Genomic DNA, 23,983 nt, shown 5'->3' on the forward strand with positions numbered 1-23,983 from the left:
GAAACTCAGTTTGTGTCTAGACAGACAGGTTTTCAGGGTCACCTGTGCTGAGTCTTTTCTTTCTTCCTTAGACATTGCAATGGATAATTTAATTTGTCCCCTTGACTGGGCCACAGAATGCCCAGATATTTGTTTTAATGTTGTTCTAGGTATATCTCTGAGGGTTCCCGGATGAGAATAACATTCAGATTAGTAGATGCAGTAAAGCAGATTGCCTTTCCAAGCCTGGTGACCCTCATCTAATCAGCTGAAGTTTGGAATAAAATAAAAGGGCGAATCAGAATTCTTTTTTTGCCTACCTTTGAGCTGGGACATCAGTCTCCTTCTGCCTTCAAACCTGGACTGGGACTGGAACTTGCACTATTTGCTCCTCTGGTTATCAGGCCATCAGAATGAGGGTCTTGGGACTTCTCAGCCTTTACTACTATGTGAACCAATTTATTTATGGTAAATCTCAATCTCAATCTCTCTCTCCTTATAGGTTCTATTTCTCTGGAGCACCTTAGCTAAATACAGGCCTTTTTCATTGTTTTCTGGTTTCACTGTGAAGCATGCAGTATAAGATGAAGATCCTGGCAAAGTCTGATGTTTCAAACTGATTCATGAGTCAACATGAGCCCCATCTCCTACACTGAACAGGAGCTTTGCACCTGTCATCCAAGTGGTTAATATGGTGAGGTCGTCACATGGTAATATGTTTATCTTCTCTTCTTCTTCCAATTTTTCTTGGATTGTTTAATGAGAAAGCTCACTTATAAGGATTTCCTTGTATGGAGAAAACAAAAGTATAGAGTAAATGACTAATAATTTGTTCTTTAAAGTGATTTTCAATCCTGGACCCAAATTGATCATCCTGAATCTTTAGGCTCTTTAAGACTGATATGTCCAGGTGCTTACCTGCTGGCAGGTTATTTAATTTATAATTCTCTGAAGTTTCATATACCAGAGAGTAAAATCACACTTTATTTACAATGTTTCTCTCCTGGGGTTAACTCAGCATCTGTCTTGGTTACTTTTTTCTCAATGCTGAGACAAAACAACCTCATACCCCAAATAAGCGGGAAGGTTTATTTAGCTTGCAGTTTTTAGAGGTTTCAGTCATACTCAACTGGCTCCAAGGCAGGATGGCATGGCTGAAGGTCAACCGTTCATGGTGACTGTGGCAGATACCAGAAGCAGCCAGAGCAAAAGGGCAAGAGGGAACAAGCCTCTTTCCCTCCTTTATATTGTATGCAGGCTCTTTCCCAAGGTGGTTGTAGCATTCACATCACCAGTCCCAGCACTAGATAACAAACCAATCACAGATGCTAGATTCAGCCACCTTTGAAAGGCCTGCCTTCCATAACCACATGAGGCTTTGGGGATGGAGGACATCCAGATATAAACCATAACACCATCCTTCTGTGCCTTTTCTTCTCCAGGTAGACTAATCAAAATTTCTGGGTCTTGCTGGAGAACAGAAACCTAAATCTTGTCTTGTCTGAAATACTTTATGCTTTTACATATACAGTGTCTTTTATCTTTGGATCCCAACAAGTTTTAATTCTTTAGGCATTTGTTTCTTTCAAAGTGTATTCACACTGTTAAAGAAATGGTCATTTTTTCAGGGTCCAGAAAGCCAGGTCTGTATTTTTAAAGAGTATCTCTAAATGCCATTACTACCTAAAAAACAAGAATGAGATTTTTTGTTATTTTAAATTTTATTATTTTTCAAAGTATCTTAAATTCTGTCCAATAGCTGTTAGGTGACTTTTATTTTTCCTTTCAAGATTCTGTTTCCTTCACTAACCCAGATACGGGAAAATCCTTTTATCTATAGTTGAGGCACAACTTTCTATCTGTATTTAGTAAGGTTTTTATAACTCTAATGCTAAATCCTCATCAGAAAAATTACTTGGTATGTGCTTTGCCAAGCATGGCAGCTGACAAATCAGTTCCTCTTAGTGAGTATTTCACTTTCCAACTCAGTCTTGGCTATCATCATCAGAATTGCTGGGAGCAAAGTCCTGTTTGTAAAGGGCACCACTCATAAGCAAAATCAATTTAAAGGGGAGGCATTTCACCTCTATATTTATATCTATATCCATATTTATCTGTCTATCCATCTATCCATCTCCTTACTGCCCTAAAAACTACAGGGAATGTATGCATTTCTGTGTGTGCCACAGTACCAAACCAAGAAATTAAGATTTGTATTGACTACATACCATCATTTTTTACATGCATAAAGAATAACAGTCCAGGATACAAAGATCCAGTGGGTTTTTTTTACCCCATCTACCCTTTATGATCAGATGAATTAGAATAGCTATATTCTCAATAAATTATAGCAATAGAGATAAACTAAATTTTGCTACAATTTTAAAAAACATGTTAGACTTTACCATTTTATCTTTCTAATGTAGTATAAGCACTATCTTGTTTATTTTGCAGATTAGAAATCGAGAGCCCAGAGAGATTAAGTGACTGGCGAGCATGTCATCTACTGGCTAAACATGTCTTCTACACAGTGCCCTGGCACCAAGGGAATAAAATCAGCCTCTTGTACAGTCCCAAACATATAGGTTTTAAAATAATGTTTCTTTCTAAAAAGCCTGGGCATTGTGAATTACTGCCCAAGTGAGGCATAAATATTTACCTGAACATTCTCCATGAAACCATGGTTATCTTAAATATAGATAAATGAAACAAAAATGAATTTCTATTTCTATTTGCTTCCTTTCTATTTACCACCATTGCCCATGTCTGGATGCCTCAGTTGCCTCTGTTTATTCCTGGGATACACTCACATGTGTGTAGGCAGGCTCTTCATTAAAACATTGTCACCTGTAGCAACTAGAGTGCACTGTATATTTTACTGTGGCTCTGACTGACAAATTCTCTACTATGTACCATACTGGTCTTGAGGGTACTGTTACATAACGTAGGTATGGAGTAAGGAGGGAGTTGGCTTTTAGACTGAGGTTCAGCTGGACCTCATGGAATATTGAGTTTTCTCTTCCTTTCCCTTAGCTTCTAGTTCAAGCGATCTTGCAAGTCTATTTTGAGGACCAAATGAGATTGTATGCAAGCAGGCACTTTGTATGTCTTTCTATGGGATTCAGTGTTATGATTCATCTTTTAATCTTCCACAATGCAGTCAGCAGTTAATAAAAGAACCATTCAATAGAGATTTCTTGGGTGAACTGATGCAAAAGATCAGCTTTTGAATATTTCTCAGAGCTAGCTGACCAGAAGCACAGGAAGCAAGGGGCTTACTTAGGAAGACAAAATCAATATGTATCCATATACACAGCCTAGCAGAAGTCTTTAAAGTGGGAAACTCCTGACCAAGACTTACTTTGTTCAGATGGTCTTCAGCCATACTAAAGCTTTGACTATTTGTGTTAACGATTGTCAAGAAAGCAGTGTCATGGAAATTCATTTGGAACGTACAGCATAAGGGAAGTGATAGAAGAGAACAGGTTTCTGAATATGACCTGGGGCTTCAGAGGGAACTGACATGATTGCTGAAATGATGCCTTTACCCAAACCCCACAAACAGCAGAATTCATAGGAACATTTTGCTTCCTACAGGCACGTCTATACCCTATTCTAGTAGGTTGTAGAAGCGTCAGTATTCCTAGCTGTCTTTGTCTGAAGAACTCACATGCATGCCTTTTTCTAAAAGTGTACAAAGTAAAGCTTGAAAATCTTGTACCAGACCTGAACTAGGTTTAAGACCAGAATTTGTGGACCACTATGAACATGTGACAGTGTGTGCAGATTTTTTTTTATCAGTTTAGGGTGTGATGGGTCCAACGGTGGCCCCCAAGGGCTATGGGGAGGTTCTAATTCCCAGACATTATGAATGTTACCTCATTTGGTAAAAGAGTAAGTGCAGACATAATTATATTGAGGACCTTGGGATGAGATACCCCGAATTACTTGGGTGGGTCCTAAATCCAAGAATAAGTATCTTGGTACGAGATAGAAAAGACAAACAAACATGAAGAAAAATGGTGATGTCACCACAGAAGCAAAGATGGGGAGCTAAAGAATGCTCGCAGACACAAAAAGCCAGAAAAGGCAAGGAAAGATTCTTCCCGCAGCTTCCAGGGGGAGGGTGGCTTTGCTAACACCTTGATTTCCTGGTCTCCAAACCGCGAGACAGTAACTTCCCGTTATTTTGCGCTAACAAGCTTGTGGTAATTTGTTGGCAGCTCTGAAATGCTCATACACAGAATAAGCAATGTTTACAAATATTCCAGAGGAAGTTTCTGGGTATAGTGATGCATACCTGGAAACGCAGGACTCAGGGGGCTCAGGTAGCAGGAGAGGAGTTCAAAGCCAGATTGGAATACATGGTGAGTCCTGCGCCAGCCTGGGCTACAGAACAAGACAATGTTTCAGAAAAAAAAATCCAGAGGAGAGCCACTGGGGTCATTTCTGTAGCAGAGCTAAGTGTAATGGAGCAATTTAGATCACTAAAGGAGACAGTGTGACCCTTCTAAAAGCCTTCCTCAATGTCTTAGGCAAACAGGAAAAAGAAGTCATTGCAATTCTCAGAGCAGAATAGTAACTAAATCTTGTAAAGAACATGAGGCCTGGAATTCATGCCTGAGATGTTTGGAGAAATGACAACCCTGCATTTACAGATGATGAATTTGAATTAAAAAATAATGTATCTCTTGTTAGATAATTCCAGTATCAGCTGATTACCTCTGTTCTCCCCACTTGCCTTCCGCCACTCTTTCTGAGTGGTGGGCTTCTTTTCTGTAGACAGCCAGTTTAGACTCACTCCCTGCTGCTATGGTACTCCCTGTGGGGACACGGCTTCCTTCTCACCCTTATCTGGAAAGTCCTTACAAACCCAAGATCACAGAGCCATTCTATACACAGTGCACGCTTCTCACCTTGTAAGACAGAAAATCATCTGCACAGTGTTAAGACTGCATCCACGGAGCGGCAACCCAAGACCTAAGCAGAGGGAACTTGCTCAAGTTTTTTTTTTTTTTTTTTTGTCTTTTTCCTTTTTTTATCAGTACCGGGGATCAAACTCAGGACTGCCTGCTTGCAAGGCAGGCGCTTATGCCGCTGAGCTAAATCCCCAGCGCCAGGAACTTGCTCAAGTTTTAATGACTTAGCCAAAAGATTTTAATATTTGAAAACTGGAAGTCATCTTACAGATAATTGAATCCAACTATTACTGTACAGATGAGAAAACAGATTCAAGAAATGGAGAGAAAAGAAAACACTCGTTGCATAGACAATCAGACAAAGACTTGAATTCTGGATCAATGTTAACATTGGTTATGCAATGCTGGTTTGTTTTCTTAAAACACGGTTCAGCCGGTCCAGGCTGGCCTTGAACTCACTGTGATCCTCCTGCTTCACCTCCTCAGTGCTGGGATTATAGGTGTGACTGTCATGTCTCACTGGCTGTGCAATCTTACCAATTTCCCTAGCCTTTCTGAACTTTCCTTTCCTTTCCTATACAACTGCGAAGATTACTAAACAGTATTCCACTTCTGATGTCATTACTCTTTTTAATCCAAACCCCCAAGATCCCTTGTGTGGATTCAGAATAGTCTCTGACTTTTACTCCTTGCAATCTCTGCTTAGGAGCCAAGCTGGTCTTTAAAAAAATGAAATCAGATCATGTCACACTCCTATAGTTCTCTACAGGATTTTCATTGATTCCAGATTAACATCCTACAAATCCTCAAATGTGCTTGACCTCTGTCTTTCTGGGCTCATGTCTCCTCTTGGCTCTTTTTCAGCTTTATAGGAACAGGCAATGCTTATCTGAGTCCTCTGCACTGGCTGTTCAATGATCCTTTCCTCCTTTCGGGTTTTGAGTTAACCTTCACACATGTCCCTTCAACTCTTCCATCTAAAAAACCCATCTATTGACCTTTGTATGTGACAAAACCCCACATGTTTTTCTTTCACAGCACTTATCATCATTTATAATCATCTTTGCTTAAAAAAATTTTAGACTTCAAGCACCTCCCCTCCCTGGTACACAGTGGTAGTCTGGCAGACTGCGGCCCTTCCAGGGGGAGAACCAGCAGCAGCTCCTGAGATCCGCGCCATGTTGGAACTTAGGATGCTGTGAAACCAAACAACCAGCCTGCCTCCCTGCTAGGCAATAGTGAACCTACTGATGCTGATGCATGGCCTAGAGCCAAATGTCCCATTCCCCTATCCCCCTTCTCCTCCCCCACCCCCCGCTGCCCATTAGCAAATGGGAACCAGAAATCTGAGCATCTCCTGGGAAGTTGACATAGCAAGTAAGGGGGACTTTCTTCTACCATCTCTTTGAAGGAAAATATTTTTATTACTGTTTTGCTTTTTTCTGATCAATGGTACTGCTCTATTCAATATTCTGTTTTAATAAGTTCTATAGTGTTCTATATTTCATCTCATTTTGATATACATGATTGAAAGAACAACTATTATAAAGATAACAAAATATACTGTGATACCTATTACTGTTATCCCGGTAACCTGCTGTGAAGTTCTGTACCAATTTCACTGTACGATCTTAGTTGGCTTTATTCTGTCTTGTTCTGTTGTATACTTTCAAAATAAAATTTAAAAAAAAGAAAAATGCAGAACACTGACAAAAGAAATTAAAAGCCTAAAATAATGGAAACACACACACAAAAAAATTTAGACTTAATCATCCATGTCTCTTCCTACAAGATCCCTGTGGACAGGACTGCTTTTAAAAATCAGAATAGCACCCACTGCACAGAAAATGCTTCTCCAATGACAACTATTTTTATTTTTATTAGTGAGAATAATAGGCATCTAATCATTTGATGCGAAATCATAGACAGCAGCCCTTTGGGACTTCCTTTGGGCTAGCAGAGTTGCATTTTAAGCTTTTTCTATTTCCTGGAGACCAAGACAAACAGAGGTGGGGGGAAATGATGGACTGAGATCAGAAGTCTGAAGAAAGTAGGCTAAAAGAAGTCTGCTGGGCACAGTCAGGGCCAAGGTCCCACTGTTAGCCGTGGTGAGCACCCCCACAGCCTGGAGCCTGTAGATTCTGCTTAAACCCCGACCCTGCCCACTCCCACCATAGCAAGAGTCCTAGGAGCTAGCTGCACTATAGGACAGGGAATGCTCTGTGCTGTTATCTGAGTTACTAGGCTCTTTTGGCTTTGGCAAATTCTTCTTCTTCTTCTTTTTTTTTTTTTTTTTGTCTTTTTCATTTTTATCGGTACCAGGGATCGAACTCACAACTGCCTGCTTGCAAGGCAGGCGCTTATGCCGCTGAGCTAAATCCCCAGCCCCTGGCTTTGGCAAATTCTTCTACAGGAGTATTTTCTCCTCAGAGGTGATATAAATAGGTAGGGCTGAGGAAAAGTTGGCAACCCCAGGGTCAGGAGGGAAGCAGCAAGACATTGACCTGTCTTCCAGAGGATAACCTGCTCTGTACTGCCAGTTTTTATATGGCCAAGACTGGACACTTTGTGTGATTCTAGGTGGAATTTTTTTCTAAGCTCTTAAACAAAAATTTTGTTTAACAGGATCATGGGACCAAAGGGACAGGAGAAAAGTAACTCATCAGGTCTGTGATAGAAAGGTAGGGTAATAAAAAGTGTTTTTATTTTTGTATTTTAAGTAAATCTGCAAAGGAGAAAAAGGAGCTCACTAATTATATCTGCTAAATGCCTGTGAAATTTAAGCGAGGTTTACTACCAAAGTTTTCTTTCTCTCAGAGTAAGAAGGTAAGAAGAGGCTGTGTGCTACCTTTATTTCTGTCCAAGCTCTAGGTCACATGCTGGTCCATATTTTACATGGGATAGAAGTGAGGGGGAGGCAAATGTGCTTTCTGAAACACTGGAGAATATTTGTTAACAGGCAGGCTTATTTTAGATGACAATAGCAGATCCTCAGTAAGAGACATAATGACAGCTAAGTATACAAAATCTACTCGTGTTTATAGCAATATTTTTTGAAGTAAGTCTTTTTATTCATGTTTTACCTATGAAAAACAGGCTCAGAGAAGTTAACACTCAGCTGAAGTGGTGGAGCCAGGCTTTCAAGCCAGGTTTGTTTGGACAACTTAGTTCTTCTGTTAAATTCAGTTGTCCCTTTTCATCACACAGAGAACTGCATTCAAGTGGGAAATTAACAGCATGGAACCAAGAGAATCAAGAAAAATACTGAGGTATGATTTGTAGCTGGGTGGAATGGAATACACAGGATGATTTGATAATGAAGGACCAAGGAACAAGGAACAACCCATTAAGAGTTAGTTATGCCTCTCAGTAGTAGAAAGAAAATCAGACCTTCATCTCTTCTTTAAGAATTTTTGTTTTTAAAACTTCCCAAGTGTGGAAAAATAATTTGGCATATAGATAAGCAAGACATATAGAACTCCAATTAGTCAGGACCAAAATAAATCTATACCAAAGCATATAATAACCAAGATTCCAGAAATTCAGCACAAGAACAAAAGATTGGAAGTTGTTAGAGGCCATTCGTGGACTGCAGGGGAAGAGAACAAGAAGTCACCAAGAACTAAGTCCTCCCTGCAAGTTGGCACCATGTGTGGGCCACTGGAAGGAGATCCAAATGCCAGCTTTTTCCCATGGGTTGGTGCCATTTGTGGACTGTGGGGGAAGAGAACAAGAAGTCATCAAGAAGCAAGCCTGCTCTGTGAGTTGGCGCCATGCACAAGCTGCTGCGGGGAGACCCAGACACCAGCCCCTTTCAGTGCGCTGGCTGGGAGACAAGACAAGAAGAGCCATGCCCCTTCCTGATAAGTGACCAGCTGACCCAGAGAAACATGGCTGTGATGATAGCTATTGAAGTAAAATATAACTTAATGCTGACAGTGTTTAGTGTTTCATTGACTTTGTAGGTCTAAAGCCAGTAGTCTGATCATCTATTCAGAGGATAAGAAGATGCAATATAGCATCTTTGAGGAAATCTCCTTCTGAACGTGGTAGTCATTGTTAATACCCTCTTATATTGTTTTGAAGTCCTGGATCATTTTTGTTGTTTTGTTGGGTTGAGTTTTATTCTGTTTTGTTTTGTTTGATTTTATTATATACAATGGCATGTGCAGCTATTCAAAGATAACAAGATATATTATTGTAGCCATTTTGGATTTACTATTATCTTGTTTGAAGTCCTTTATTGCATTCATTGTTTTTTTATTGGTTCTATTCTGTTCTGTTTTGTTTGATTTTTACTATGTCTGAAGGTATAGGCTGCTATTTTTAAGATAACAAGAGGCATTATGGTAACCATTGTTGATTTCCTATTATCTTGTTTTGAAGTCCTGTTTCACTTACACTGTTTTGTTTTGATTGGCTTTATTCTGTTTGATTTTTGCTTGTTTTAACGTCTTTAAAATAAAAATTACAAATGAAATAAAATAAAAATTGTTAGAGAAAACAAATAAATCAGTTATAAAGGAAAGCCAATTAGAATCACAGCAGACTTCTCAACACAAACCCTTAAGTCAAGGAGAGCCTGGCATGAAGTGTTTCAAGTCCTAAACGAAAATAACTTCCAACCCAGATTGATATGTCCTGCAAAATTATTATTCAAAGTTAGTGGATAAATAAAATACTTCCATGACAAAGAAACACTGAAGAAATTCTTGACAACCAACCCAGCCCTACAAAGTGTTCTGAAAGATATTCTAAAAAGAGATAATAAACACCACAATTCCATGGGTACCAATAGAAAGAAGCCATAATGCAGGATAAGCAACTAAACAGAGGGGAAAGACAGGGAACCTCCACAGAAAAATAATATGAGAAGGAGAAGTCTATATATATGTATCAGTTATAACCATCAATGTAAATAGTCTCAATTTACCAATCAAAAGAAATAGACTGGCAGAATGGATCAAGAAACAAGTGCCAACAATATGCTGTATTCAAGAAACCTATTTAACCCCAAAAGAAATTTATAGCCTGAAAAATCAAAGGATAGAAAACAATACTCCATGCAATAGGAACCCAAAAAAGCAGGAATAGCTATACTACTTGTAGATAAGGTCTTTTATGTTAAGGGAAAACTCCTAGAAAAAGGGATAACAATCATAAATATATATGCACCAAATACAGGTGCACACAACTATATAAAACAAATATTAATGGACATGAAAAATCAAATAAGCCCTAACACAAGTGCAGTGGGAGATCTTACTACCCCACTCTCACAGATAGATCCGCTAGACAAAAAATCAACAAGAAAATATCAAAACTGAAGCAAACCTATGAACAAATGGACTTGGTAAATGTTTACAGAGTGTTCCCAGAGTGTTCCATCCCACATCAGAGTACATTTTCTTCTCAGTGGTGCATGGGATGTTCTCCAAAATAGACCACATACTAGCCCACAGAACGTGTTTGAATAAAGCAAAAGAACTGAAATTATCCCATGCATTTTATCTGACCATAGTACAATGAAATTGGAAATCAATGATAAACCACAAAAACTTCATAAAACTCTACAAGGAAATGAAATAACATCCCACTGAACAACCGATGAGTCATAGATGACAGTAAAGAAATAAAACAGAATCTACAATTAAGTGATAATGCTGATACAATATACTGGAACATATGGGGTGTAATGAAAGCAGTTCTAAGAGGAAAATTAATAGTGTCAGCTCTGACATGAGGAAGACAGAACTAGCTTGAGTAAACAACTTAATGTTGAACCTCAAACTTCTAGAAAAAAACAAGCAAGTCAAGCCCAAAGCTAGTACAAGGGAGGAAAATATAAAGATCAGAGCAGAAATTAGTGCAAATGAGACTAATAAAGCAATAAAAAAAGAATAGAAAAGTTGGTTCTTTGAAGTACGAAATAAAATTGACAACCCAATATATAAAAAAAAAAAAGGAAAGAAAAGATTTGAATTTATGCAGTCAGGAATGAAAAGGGTCACCAATACCTACTTTGAAACCTATGTACTAATAAGATGGAAAACATAGAAGAAATGAGCAGATACCTAGATACAATGAATTAACTGAATCAAGGATATACAAAAAATTCTTAATAACCAAATGTAATGGTCAATGAAATTGAAAATATAGTTAAAAACTTACTGACAAAGAAAAGTCTGGGTCCTAATGGACTCACTGCTGAATTCTACAAGAAGTTTAGAGAAGACCTAATGTTATTACTCATCAAACTCCTTAATGAAATTGAAAGGGAAGGAATACTCCTCAAGTCATTACTGGAAGAAAGCATTACCCTGACACCAAAACAAGCTAAAGATGTAATCAAAAAGAGAGCTACAGGCCAATCTCCCTAATGAACACAGATGCAAAAATCTTCAGTGAGATACTGGCAAACAAAATACAGAAAACCATCAAGAAGAATAGGCTGAGGATATAGCTCAGCGGCATAAGTGCCTGCCTGGCAAGCTCAATGTCCTGAGTACGGCTCCTGTTACAAGGGAAAAAAAAAAAGATTATACACCATGACCAAGTATTCATCCCAGGGATACAGGAATGGTTCAACATATACAAATAAATGGAACATATCATATTAACAGAACCATGGTCAAAAACCATATGATTATCTCAATAGATGCAGAAAAAGCATTTGACAAAGTCCAACACCATTCATAAAATCCTACAGAAAACTGGAATATATGGTCTGTATCTCAATCTGCTAAAAGCCAGCTATAATAAAACAACATCATACTGAATCATCAAAAACTGAATGCTTTCACTCTAAAATCAAGAACATAATAAGGATGCCCACTATCACTATTACTGTTCAATATGGGTCTGGAAACATTAGCCAGAACAATTAGACAAGAGAAAGAAATAAAATGAATTAAGACAGGAAAGAAAGAAGTTAAATTATCATTATCTGCAGACGACATGATATTCTACAGAGAAGACTCCAAAAACTTCACTAAAAGACATCTAGATTTAATAAACAGATTCAGTCACATATCTGGATACAAAGTCAACACTCACAAATCAACAGCATCCCTGTACACAAAAAACAAATTAACTGAGAGAGAAATTAGGGAAAATACATTTTTTATAATAGCATTGAAAAACTGAAATACTTAGGAATCAATCTAACAAAGAAAGTAAAGGATCTCTACATTGAAAAGTACAGTACTCTGAAAATGGAGATCAAAGAGGATATTAGAAAATGGAAAGAAATCCTTTATTTTTGGATTGGAAGAACCAAAATAGTGAAATGACCACACTTCCAAAATTGATGTACAGATTTAAGACAGTCTCAATCAAAATACCATTAGCATACCTCACAGATCTAGACAAAACAGTCCTAAAATTCATTTGGAGCCAGAAAAGACTTAGAGTAGCAAAATGCATTCTAGGTAACAAAGGCAAGGCAGGGGGCATCACAATCTCTGACCTGAAATTATACTACAGAACTACTATGATAAAAACAGCATGGTAGGGGCTGGGGATTTAGCTCAGCAGCATAAGCACCTGCTTTGTAAGTGTGTAGTCTTGAGTTTGATCTCCAGTACCAAAAACAAAAAGAAAAAAACAAACAAGTAAAAAACCAGCATGATACTAGGCAAACAACAACAATAAACCCAAAAAACCAAAACCAGACCTGAGAGCCAATGAAACAGATTAGAAGATGCAGAAAGAACTCTAGACATACTCAGCCACGACAAAGGACCCCAACATGCTCACTGGAAGAAAGATAACCTCTTTAATAAATAGTGCTAGAAAAAACTGGTTTTCAGGGGCTGAGGTTTTAGCTCAGTGGTTTTAAGTGCCTGCTTGGCAAACACGAGATCACGAGTTTGATCCCTGACACAAAAAACAAACAAAAACCCAACCAAAAACAAACAAACAAAAAACCCGCTTTCTAGATGCTGAAGATTAAAACTCGTTCGATGCCTGTTACCATATACTCAACTAAAATCAAGTGGTTAAAAGATATACATATTAAAACAGAAACACGAGATCTGCTGGAAGAGAAAATAGGTAGAATTCTTGAAGACAAAGGTGTAGGCAAAGACTTCACACAAAACCCTGATGACATGGGAAATATCACAAAGAATCAGCAACTGGGCTCTTATCTTATTAAAAAATATTTGACAGCAAAGGAAATCACCAACAGAATTGAAAGAAATCCATGGCATGGAAAAAATCTTAGTCAGTTATTCTTTAGCCAAAGGATGAATATCTAGAATATAAGAATTGAAAAAGTCAGATCCCTCAAATTTAAAGACCTAGTCCATAAATGGGCATCTGAAATGAATAAATACTTCTCAGAAGAAGTATAAACGGCAAGTAAGTTCATGGAAAAGATGTTCAACATCACTGATCACTCAAGGGATGTAAATTGAAATAATGCAGAGATACCATCTCACTCCAGAAAGAACGGCCGTTAGCAATAAATTAACCAATAACAAATGCTGGTGAGGCTGTGGGGGAAAAGGAACACTTCTCCACCACTGGTGAGAGTATAGACTGATGCAACCACTGTGGAAATCAGTGTGGAGCTACCTCAGAAAACTGGCACTAGAGGTCCCTTTTGACCTGGCTATGCCCCTTCTTGGTATCTTCTCAAGATAATTAAAATCATCAGGCCAGGAATTTGGCTCAGCAGTGTAAGTGTCTTCCTGACACACATAAGGTTGTGAGTTTGATCCCCAGAACAACAACAACAAAAATATCCCACCACAGCAATACATGTGTACCTATGTTTGTAGCAGCAGTTTGTAACAACTAAATCTTGAGAACAACCCAAATACCTATCAATTAAAGAATGAATAAAAAAGATACAGTTTTTTTAATACAATGATGTACTACACAGTCATAATGAATGATAAACTTGAGATGTTTATAGCTAAATGGATAGACCTTGAGATCATACTTTTAAGTGAAATAAATGAGACACACATGTAAATATTGCATTGTCTCTCTGGTGTGAGACACTGGAGGTGCAGATAGGAACCAAAATGTACTCAGCAAGAAGACAAACTGCCTTCCCATGAGCCAGGCTCTGCTATGGGATCAGGAAGAGACTCCGCAAGATGATAAACCACACTTTCCTGGGAGCCAGCCAGTAAATGGGCTGGAAACCAGAAGAGCATCCCCCAGCCTCCCCTAAGCAACTGGCTGATTCAGTGTGCTCAGGGTGAGCAATAGAGGTGAAAGGAATAGCCTGATACTTGTATTGATTGACTGACTTTGCAGTGTTAGTGTCTGGTGATCTGAGGAACTCTTGAAGAACATTATGTAAAATAACAACCCTAGTTATGCTTCTACCACCTTGTTGTGAAGGCCTGCATCGTCATTGTTTTAGGCTCTTTGCTATTGTTATTTGTCTTTTTTGTTTTGTGTTTTTCTAGTAATTTGTTTTGTTTTTCCCTCTAATACAGAAAAGATAGGTATACATGTAGAGGCTTGTACAAGCATAGAACTTCCCCAAATACAGTATATAACAATTGAGTATATTATGCATGATGAAATGAACAGCTACTTTGAAGAAAAAGAAACATTATTGGTATCCATTGCTGATACTGCATCGTCATATTGTGAAATCCAGTAATGCTATTATTCTTTGTTCAGAGTAGTTTTAGTCTGTTTTGTATTGTTTAATTTCAACATACATGAACCTATGGACAGCTAATTTGAACAAGAACAAGAGTCATTATGGTAGCCATTGCTGATCTTCCTGTTGCCTAGTTTTGAAGGCCTATAATGCCTTCACCACTCTGCTCTGATCCATTTTAATACTATTTTGTTTTGTATGAATTCATTGTGTGTGAAGATGTGGACAACTATTTGGAAGAAAACAAAAGATATTACAGTAGCCATCGTAGATATCCTATTATCTTGCTCTGAAATCTGTGTCACTTACATTGTTTTCTTCTGATCTCCTTTGTTCTGTTTTATGTTTAGTTTTACCCTCTTTAAAATAAATAAAAAATTTAAAAAATGATTGACTTTGTAGGCCAGGGCTGGTGGTCTGGGCATCTACTTGGAGGATGGCAGTGTGCGTTGTGGCAACCGTGGGGGACGTCCTCCTGTCTTGCTTTTGAAATCCAGTGTTTTGTTTCATTCTACTGTTTTGCCTTATTCCTGTATCTGGTAACCTAAGCAACTGTTTTGAAGATAACAGTATGCAATATCACAACCATTATTAAATTTCTATCTATCTTGTTTTGAAAACCTGTATAACTATTGTTGTTTTTTTGTTGTTGTTGTCATTTTGCTTTTGTTTTTGGTGTTTTTTTTAGGTTTGTTCCTTGATTTTTTTCTGTTTTTCTCTTTAAAATAAAAAAACTCAAAATGTATAATAGACACTGTGAAATAGGAGAAAATTTTTCAAAAGCAAAGAAGTGGGTAGGGGGAGAGAAAAAATGAGAACAAAAGGATAAAATGGAAACAAAACTTTGTAAATAAAGAGAGGAAGAGGGGTTGAAGGGAGAGAAGGGCAATAGGAAAAAAAAGAATTAAGATAAGTCATGTACAGTTACAAGTTCCCTATCATAAATCTGATTATTATGTATATCTAACTTGTATCAATGCACTTCATAAAAAGAAAACATATAATTCTTATTTTTGAAATCAAAGCCCCCTCAGCTACTCTTGGAGATGTAGATTCTTATTTATTAGGGGTCTTCTTTATGTAAATAAGCACACTGTCTTTGCAGCATTTCTCTGATGAGGCTCTTTAATTCGTATCCCCAAGCTGTAGTTGGAATGATGTGAGGGGAAGCCATGGAGAACTGGGTTTAATGACTTGAGCGAATTGAGTTAAGTGACAAAGCCAGGAACAGAGCCAGATAGGTTCTCTCTAGCCAATCTGAAAAAACACCAAGAAGTAACTGTGTGTTGGGCAATTAGTCCTTGATATTCTGAGAGACTTGGAGTCATCTCCATTGGCTCTGTGAATTTCGGAACCAGGAAAGCTTGCAAAAGTTTCCTAACAAGGCCAGAGCGCCCTCTCTGAAGCTGTAAGGCAGCGAGGTATTGTTACTCTAGTCAGTGCAGAGAAAAGAGGGGGACAGTTATCCAGGGCCATCTGTCAACCCCATAATATTCCAGAAACCAGGTAAGAGTTAATGAAAATGGGAAGGTTCAGAAACAAACAGTGGGGTATGGGACCCTCAGAAGCCAATGAGAAGAGAACTCTGCTATGTATTTGCCTGGTCCCAGAGCTTCCAAGTTGATGTGCTTACTACAGCCTCGGGAAGGGGTGTGACTAAGTCCTGGAGGTGGGGCCCTAGGGAATGGCGTTAGTGCTCTTAGCAAAGAGACCGGGGAGAACTCCTTCACCCCTTCACCATGTGAGAGCACTGCAAGAAGGTCTAGGAGGAAGCCGGATCCCAGCAGATACTTAGCGCAGCTGCATGGCATTCACCTTGGGTTTTTCAGAGCCCAGAACTGTGAGCAACGCATTTCTGTTGTGGATAAGTCACCCAGGAGCCTGAAAAGACTAATAGCTACACAAAGACAACTTCACAAGGCTCCTGGCCTCAAGGAGCCCAGAATCCAGGGCTGAGACCAAAAAACTGCTATGATTCAGTACAGTGACTCCAGGGCCAAAACAACAGCCTGGTGGAGTATTCTCAGCTTTAGGGTTCCTAAGGCAGCCTTACTTTGGACTGAGGGACTCAGGCACATTTGGGTGCACTGCTGGCCCCAGCTGACAAGTTTGATGAGCTGACTTTCCCAAAGGAGGCTTCTAGTGACATGTGACCGATCCAAGGATTTAAAATGTCTACATTCTGTTTTGCTTACTTGGTTTTACAACCATTTTATTAAAGAAGGGGTAATCATCACTTCTGATTACTTACTGTATGAGGCTTCAGAGCTTTGATTAATTAGCACAAATAATTGCAAACAGCATGAGCAGGAGTGTTTAGGAAGCAACTAAGCTTCCTTCCTAGTGTTTGCAGTTCCAAGTGTTTCTATAGCTTTTACTACTCTAGAGCTCAGAGGCTATCCACGCAGGCTTTTGCACAGAAACCCCCTCCACCACGTTTGGTCTCATCATAGTGAGCAACAAGATGTTGTGGATTGTGAATGACCACACTCAGTGTTCTTCCTGGCGGGGAAAAGGGACCCAGGATTATCAGAAGGCTTCTGTCTGCCAGCTATATACTCATGCTCATGATGAATACGATGGTTCAGATATAGTTTGAGTGTGTCCTGAGAGTTCATGGGCTGAAACTCAGTTCCCACTGTGACACAGGAAGAGGGTGGATGGTGTCTCTAGGAGGGGTTTTGGGGAGATTATTAGGATTAGATAAGCTTCTCACTGTTAAGTCCCTGTAATTGAATAGTGGTTCTATAAGAACGAGAGACCAGAGGAGACTCACGTGCATCCTCCTGGTTTCCCACCCTGTGAAGCCCTGACCTACTTTGGGACTGCCAGCAAGGTCATTACCAGATGCAACCTTGGGCCTCCAGAACCACAAGGCAAGCTAAAATTCTTTATAAGGTGACAAAACCTCAAGCATTTTGTTAAAGTAATGTAAAACAGACTAAAACACAGGGGAACTGGGTTATTACTAGTCTAACAGTCCCATTTGGTAGAAGAAAACACTATGGAAGCTAAATTACTTGCCTAAAGTCATTGAGCCAGAATAAGAACCTAGACTGCGATGACTCCAAGGCCCACACTTTTCCTACTGGACAGTAGCCACTGACAGGTGCACAAGCCATAAGTAGAAATGAAAGAAGGAAATTAACCAACTGTTGATAGTTCCATGCTTTATATAGACACTCAGACCATAGTGGCCGCCAATCTGGTGCCCAAATCAAGGGGGGATTAGCGTCAGAAGCTGAAAACCTATAATTTTCACTGACTAAAATACACGCTTCTCAATGTGTGTCTCTTCTAACAAATTATATAATTAAATCATTTTTAAAAAACCTGTTACAACCCAGGCATTTCTGCCCATCCCTTTATTTCCTTTATTTCACAGACACACAAAACTGATTGTACTAAGTAGAATTTCAAAGAGTAATTTATTGCTTGTGCTTCATACCTGAGTCTGTGGGCAGCTGAGCTGATCAAGGACCCAGAGCAGAGTGAGGTTCACTTGGAGGCCTGTGAAATCTGAGTCTACTTAAGTCCAGTTGTGTAAGCCAGTGGTGGTGAACTTTTTAGAACTTTTAGAAACTACAACTTAGTTCCCAAATCCACTTACTTATTGCAAAGTGTCAACACTGGAACTAAACCTAAATACAGAGGTTTTAGTTTAGAAAAAACAACTCATATATTAACATATTTTGTCTTAAAAGAAAAACAACATGCATGTCATCACCACTGCTTTCAGATCTGTGTTCATGTGGCTGTAAACCCTAGGCAGGCTTCTGGGACTAATCCAGGCTCCCTGTTGCCTTTGTGGCTTAGAGGGAGGCTAGCAGGGACTGCCACAGTTGCATATGATGATCCCTACCCCAACTCTTCATGGAGACTATGCAGGGGAGAGGGCAAGCTTCAGTCTATCAGCTGGATATGTATATGCTGCTAACTACATAGTCTTTTTCCAAAGTTCAATCAAGATGAAACACTTGAAAGCTTTGTATTATGGTATTTTCTAACATATATAAAAGTGGAGGGAATTGTATGGTATTCCCTCATTTCCTAGGTTCAGTCATGATCAACGTTTTGCTAACTGTGGTAGTCAGCTTTCTATCACTATGACAAAATACCAGAGATAAATCACCTTATAAAGAAGAAAGGTTAGTTTTCATTCATGATTTCAGAGTTTCAGTCCATGAGGTTGTCCTGCTGCTTTGGGGTCTATGGTGAGGGAGAACATCATGGTTGCACTGCATAGCAAAGGAAGCTGCTCACCTCATAACAGCCAAGAAGCAGCAAAAGTGAGTGAGGAGCCAGGCTCCCAGTAACCCCTTAGGAGCATGGCCCAGTGACCTAATTTCCTTCCACCTCTTGAAGGTTATACACCTCTCTGTTAGCACCATAGGCTGCTGACCAAGCTTTTGATACATGGGCCTTTGTGGGGCACTCCATGTTCAAACTATAGCACTGACCCTGCTTCCCATAGCTCAGACCATTCAACCATCTATTTGCTGGAATGTTTTTAAGCAAATCACAGACAACACATCACTTTATTCATGAATAAAGGTGCATCTGTGACTCCCAAGGACTTTATTTTTCCACACAACCACAGTGCCATTACCAGATCTAATGAATCAACACTCATTCCTTAATATCAAGTAATATGTAGGCCATATTCAAATCCTCAGAAATATCTTCTCATCTGTATGGATCAGGATCTTAACCAGGTGTACTTTGAGTGGGTCTTTATGTCTCTCATTAGTTTTAACAGGCTTCCCTCCAATATTTTATTTTGATTTGTTAAAAGTCTGGTAGACTTTAATCACATTTTTTTCTCTAGAAACAACTGAGGTGGGGGAAAAGCCTTGCATAGCACAGGACTGCCCTAAGTGGTCCCAACTCTTAAGTGCTTCGTAGGGAGAGAGACATTGGCATAGACGGTAAGCAATTTGGGAATATGTGCCAGACGCCTTAAAAATATCGACTTCCTTTTTTTCCTCCTCTTCTTAAAAAGGAATATATCCCCCAAATAATCAGATACATGGCTAATTATGCACACGGATGCTTGCCATGTCTTTATTTTTAACAATGAAAATCTCCAGCAACCTTAGTGTCAGATAACAGGGAAAGGACTAAATGCAGTAGCCCTTTAAACTGGTCGGTATATCATGTTCTGAAGTCCTCAAGTGGACCATCCCTGGGCTGCCCTCTCTCTAAACTGATTGTTCCGTGGGATAACATATCCCTCCACGTTTGAGCCAGCGCTATGCGAGATTTGCCGTGACTGGCTGCCAAAAGCATTTTAATTGCTGTGATATCTATAGCTACACAGATATATTTTACAAAGTTTATTCCTTCATCTGACAAATATTTAATGAGAATGTCCCATATGCCAGGCTTGAGTTATTCTGAAGACACACTCTGCTTTGTTCCACTTAACATTTTCTCCAGTGAAGAGCTCTTTAGACGTACACCGTAAATGTCTGTGGATAAAGCTCTGTGAGCCCCCTAGAAGAAATGCTGAGACAGACTTTAAAGTACAAGGGCCAAGTGTTCAGTCAACATTTGCTCCTCAGGGAAGTCATCATTTCCTGTGCTGAGGATACACCACGGGGAGGCAGGATAAGTATTTCTTAAAATAAGGCAGTATTTCAGTATTTATTAAGTTCCACATTGTATGTGGGGTGGGGAGTGTAATTTGAAGGTCGTTTCCGCTTTTCAGGGGCTTGAAACCTGCTTTAGGAAATAAAACAGGAGAAACTACATGCGAGAATGCAGTTTGTACAAGACGCTTTGTAACATCAGGTCAATCCCTTTTCTGAGTCACCCGCAGGTGACGTAAGATAGAAAACTGCTTGGAGCCTCACTGAGGATGGAAGATCTGATTAAACACCTTCACTTACAACAGAAAAATGAACAGAGCAGCAAAAAAGGTGGAAGGAAAGGGTGAACATCCAGCATGTGGGTCCTGAACTGCGGTACACCCGAACATTTCCCAAGGAGCTTATAAAAACAGGCCTCGCCCTGAGAGACTGTGATTTGGGAGGCGGATTGCCTCCAGAAGACATGCCCATTACACTGCTGCCCACAGCGAGTCCACAAGCCCCACTCTGGGAAACACCTGCTGGCTGGGCCAAAGTGCTGGAGTGAGCTGGGGTGGTTTGGGGAAGGCAGCACAAGTCATGCTGTCTGGGGGCTGAGTCTAAATTAGGAATCTCCAATATTCCTTCCAAAAACTCATTAAAAGTACAATATTCCTGGAGACCAGGCAATCTTTCTTTTTGAATATTAATATAGAATACAGGAGACATTTAACATGGTGCATTATGTCAAAATGAGCTAGAAGTTCTGAGTTTACTATGGGGCCTCATGCAGACATGAGGGAAGCCATTCACTTCCTCCTTTGGGTTGAAATGATCATGTAACATGGGAAATCAATAGAAATAGTACTTCCCAGCTGTTTTTTGTTATAACAAAATACCTTAGGCTGGGTGCTTTATAAAGATAGGATGTTTATTTGCTCACAGTTTTGGATTTTGCTGGGGTGGGGTGGCTACTGGAGATTCTCAGTACCCTTCCACCTTTTAAAACTATATATATTTTGAAATTGCATGTGCAGTGATCTCAATGACCAGGGTTACCCAGGCAGCAGCTCACCATACTGGAAGATGTCTGGCTGCCACTTTGAACCCTCTTGTAACTGTATAGGCCAAAGATAACCTGTATTAATCTCATGATTATGAGATAAATTTAGTATTAAATAAAGTTAGCATTAAAATATTTATACAAGGTTTTCTTTTACTGACATGTATATACATTTTTGGATAGTCTAAAAATATATGTATGTAAGATATGTGTGTGTGTGTATATATATATATATATATAAAATACATGTATATATACTGCATATGTATACTACACATATACATGTAATATATATTCTAAATTTTGAGAAATGGTATCACTCAGCTGGCCTTGAACCTGCGATCCTCCTGCCTCAGGCTCACAAGCAGCAGGGATTACAGGCATGCATCACCATACCCAGCCAGCTCACATGGTACCAGCTCCAGGTGCCCTGGCTGTAGCACATCATGGCAGATGGCATCATAATGGATCCAGGAGGAGAGGGAGGTGTCTCATGGTGAGAGAGGAGCAAGCACAGTGACCATTCCTGCTCTCCTTATGACTACCCTCTCAGGAGAACTGACCAGGGCCTCACCAGAGCTATGTCTGTCCCATCTGAGGGCAGCACTCCCAATCACCTAAGCATCTCCCCTCAGGCTCCACCTCTTAAAGTTTCTGCACAATCTCTTGACATTGCCATGCTGGAGATGAAGCTTCCAGTGCGTGAACTTTCAAGGGTACACTCAACATTATCCAAACCATTGTACCAGCCAGCTCATGCGCTGCAGTGGGAACCATGTAGGAGCAGTTTACTTCTGTAAAGCATGGTTTTGGGTTATTGAGGAGGTGAAGCGGAAAAAAAGGAAGAGGAGGAAGAGGAGGAAGACAGGAGAGTACAACCAAGGGACCGAGGCCAAAACTGGCTTCCAAATGGGCACATTCTGAGCACTGCCCACTCTGCACACCACTGTGGTGGGTGAATAGTCCAGACCTCATGTTCTAGGCCATTATTTTTTAGTGTGCCACCAAAACCACTAGTATCTAACATCTGAGGAGGTTGTTTAACAAATGTACATTCTTGAGGCTTTTCTCCTGGAATCCATCTCTGGAGCTGAGCCTAGTTCCATGCATGAGCATCAGTGATTACTGTATGGCTCGAGTACCACTGTTCTAGAATTTCCTATGCAAGATATGTTTGCTCCATGATTAAAAACAAATAAATCCCTAGAAATATGAGCCAGCACAGGACTGGCAATTAAATAATTAAATAACCATTCTGCTGTCAGGAAGTTGATTACTGCACTCTACCTCTATATTTTCTAGTGAAAAGAAAAGCAATACAAATAGAGTGATTTCAGGAAGGTTCTCCTTCACCCTATGGCCTGTTGGTTCATGAATGCTGTTCAAGGATCACACCTCCCTGGGTTCCTGAACAAAGCTGGGTTTTTTGTTTTGTTGTACCAGGAATTGAACTCAGGGCCTTGCACTTGCCAGGCAGGCACTGGGCGCCCCTGAGCTACATTTACTGTTCAGCCCAGTTCATGGGGGAAAACAAAAGAGCATGAAGAGGAGGATGGCAGCTTCGATGGCAGTGCACAGGGACAGAGTGATCTGTCTGAGCCACTGTGCGGAGTGCTGTACGCAATCCTCAGGCCAGCCCTGCCAGGTAGGAGCTATTTTTCCCCTTTTATATTTGAGATGTCTGGTATGCAGAAACCACTCGATGTCACATAGCTAGCTAGCTGGGGGCCTGGGTTTTAGTCTAGATTTATGTCATGGTTTATGTGGTGGTCCCCAGGCCTCGTGCATTTGCATTGTGCATTTGTGACTGCCTCATTGTCTAGCACTTCAATTGGGGGTGTGAGTGCTACACAGGCCTAGGGATGGAGCCAGCATACAATGAGATGGCAGGAAGAAGGTGTCTCTCTCTTGCTGGTTTCTGCCTTGCTGTTTGCAGTGCCATGAACTGCGGCCCCGCCATGCCACCCTGCCTTGGAGCCAACTGAGTATGGACTGAAACCTCTAAAAACTATAAGAAATAAACCTTTCCTTCCTCAACTTTGGCCATCAGGTATTTTGTCTCAGTGACCAGTAATCTCAATGCACACAGCCACCGCTTATTTGGGTTGTCCTTATGGTTAAATGAGGGTAAGGTGGCCTAAGTGGGCTCTAGGGACCTTCAAGTACCAATAGGGTATGACCTGGGCATGACTCTGAGCTCACTCTGTTTTCTAGATCATCCCAGGACTCCAGGAGGCTGCACCTTGGACATCCACAGTGCTTCTTCCCTAGGCTGAGCAGCAGGTCTACAGTCCACCTGAGGAACGTTCTATCTGCCACACCTGTCATCTAAAGATGGTATCACAGGTGAATTCAGGGCTTCCTAAGGTATCCCGTCTGCCACAGACAAATGGTGCTTCCACTGCACACTTAACATATTGTTTTGCAGCAGTTACTGCTGTGGATAAGGAAGTTATCACTGCTTTCCCAAGTTAAGGGATATTTTGGGAATCTGGTATGCTTAGGACTCGGGTTCTTACACTTTATTAACAGTAAGGCGTCTTTGATAAAAAGCTTATGAAATCTTTTAATAGAACTATTTTCCAGATAACTTCTGAACTGAAGGATGCTTTTAGACTCTTCAGCAAGATGTAGTTTACAAGTAAAAAAATGAATAAATAACTGCTATTCTAACTATAAAAGCTGCCAAAGGGAATGTGACAAATAAAGATTCTTTAAACCATTTGCATTACCAGAAATTGCAGTCATTTTGGTGCTAAGAAGTCACAAAAATTGGTCTCATGGGAACTAGGATGCATCAGCTTCTAAAGGGGAATTTTAA

The 23,983-nt window shown here is 39.9% G+C and overlaps 1 protein-coding gene across 1 annotated transcript in view; it reads right to left on the reverse strand.

Annotated features, from left to right (window-relative positions):
- The window catches only part of Kcnk13 (potassium two pore domain channel subfamily K member 13), a 143,200-nt gene that overhangs the window by 18,699 nt on the left and 100,518 nt on the right, over positions 1-23,983 (reverse strand). The window lies entirely within an intron of this gene.

This window comes from Cavia porcellus, unplaced genomic scaffold (assembly GCF_034190915.1).
Source record: "Cavia porcellus strain 051 isolate PalLab524CR breed Dunkin Hartley unplaced genomic scaffold, mCavPor4.1 scaffold_31, whole genome shotgun sequence".
Taxonomy (NCBI): Eukaryota; Metazoa; Chordata; class Mammalia; order Rodentia; family Caviidae; genus Cavia; species Cavia porcellus.